This window comes from Macadamia integrifolia, chromosome 9 (assembly GCF_013358625.1).
Source record: "Macadamia integrifolia cultivar HAES 741 chromosome 9, SCU_Mint_v3, whole genome shotgun sequence".
NCBI classification, from domain to species: Eukaryota; Viridiplantae; Streptophyta; class Magnoliopsida; order Proteales; family Proteaceae; genus Macadamia; species Macadamia integrifolia.
In genome coordinates this window covers 27310493-27312515 of record NC_056565.1, presented here as the reverse complement: position 1 = coordinate 27312515, position 2023 = coordinate 27310493, and the positions used below count along the sequence as shown (strand labels likewise).

Genomic DNA, 2023 nt, shown 5'->3' with positions numbered 1-2023 from the left:
AAAAAAAAAAAAAAATCAAAATCTTGGTAGAAATAACAAAGAGAGAGAGAGAGAGAGAGAGAGAGAGAGAGAGGTCTTCCCTGCTATAAGGAAAAACCCAGAGACAATACCTCACTAAGATCATCTGTTACCAGAATAATTGAATAATTGCATTCCTATATATCTTTGAGTGATAATGACTAAATGTCAAGGTTCCTTAAAGATAACCTACATTTAGGTTATCTGTATGAAACACTTATGAATGTGAGAAAGACCAGAAGAGAATTAAAGAAATTTGCAATATATTTCTGCACAGCTCATGAGAATAACAGTAGTGAACTGAGAATAATAAACAAATAGGATTACCTGGCAAGCAGAAGTTGAAGTTCCAAAGAGAAATGTTTCAGGGAATTGGCTGCGATCTAATACACAGTTAATGGAAGATACCAGTTGGAGAACCACAACAACTGCTACTACTGATGCTCTCATCTCCATCTCTCTCTCTCTCTCTCTCTCTCTCTCTCTCTCTCTATAATTACTTCTTATAATTCAGACAAAGACAGAAGAGGTAGGGAATAGGGAGTACTTCTGCTTCTATTTTGTGGTTGAGGTACCCATTAATTTCTTTCTTTTATAACCTTATCTTCATTGAACAGGGAATGCGTTTATCTTGTACTATTATTTATCCTGGGAAAAGAAAAATATCCTATATTATGGGTCGGTGAGGGAGGCACCCATCATATAATTTTTTTTTTTAAATCTAAATGTTTATATGCTTTTAATATATCAAATTAATATTTTATATTAAATATAAATTATGATATTTAATTTATGGATATTATCTTGTATTCATCCATCCAGAGTCGGGTTCAACCCAAGGTCTTAGTCTAGTCTTGGTCGTCTGACCTGACTTTGAGCCTGAAAATCCCAACCCTAGCCTAGCCTTCATAATGAAAATCTTAACCCTGGTCTTGAAATTTTTGGACAGATTATAAAGGGGCTTAGACTCGCCTGGCCAAACTTACACCTCTATTCCTTTGTGCTCTCACACACTTCCCTCACTTCCCCAGTAAGCTTTGGGCTGTCAGGTTGTTACTTGTGGGCGTGGTATGTTCTTTTTAATTTTGATTTTAATGAGGATTCTTATGTTTTATTGAGACCATTTTTTCCTACCTTTTGGAAGGAAAGTTTCCTTGGTTGGGGGACTCAGTCTTGTAGTATAGTATGGTGTTATATGAAACTTTCCTTTATACCTTAAAAGAAAAAAAAATTGCATTAAGTGGTTTTAATAGGGCAATTTATCTTTGACTTTTTAAGTGTATTTTGATATATATATATATATATATATATTTAATAATTATGAAACTTAAATATAATTGAAATTTTATAGGTAAAGTAGGGATGAAAGTAAAGATAAAAATTGGATTATGCCAACTTGACCTCAATTTAGATAGAACACCCTAATATAATATAAACCTGAAAAAATTAGGACCAAGCTTGGTCTTAGCCCGATATAAATTATGGCTGGGTTGGGCTTACATCAACCTTCACAACCCAATGGCCCACTTCCGCATATGCATGCCCAAACTAGAAGCCTAGAACTATGTAGGGTTTGACTTAATAGTTCACTATTTTAAATTTTCCAACCATTTTTCTTCCCTTATTCATCTCTACTTCATGGATCATGATGCATTCTTGTGCATGATTAGTTAAAGTTGGGCGTCTTTCTTAATAGTTTTTTTTGGATAGAATCTTTCTTAATAGTCAAATCTTTTTAAAAGTGATAAGTATTATACACATAAATATCTTATGTTATATTATTATAATTATCATTAGCAATCCATTGCACGAGGCTTCCGTAACTATAGGATCTAAGAGGGATAAATGTACGCAGCCTTACCCCCTACTTTGCAAGAGAGATTGTTTTCAAATCTTATGTTGTATTACACACACACATATATATATATATATATATATAGAATCTCTTACGATAATCATCCACGCCTGAAACGAATCTTGATGCCTGAAAGTTGGATATGATGAC

General features: G+C 33.4%; 1 pseudogene; it reads right to left on the bottom strand.

Annotated features, from left to right (window-relative positions):
- LOC122088764 overlaps window positions 1-499 on the bottom strand; it is a 6512-nt pseudogene extending 6013 nt beyond the window's left edge.
- Window positions 500-2023: the final 1524 nt, after the last annotated feature.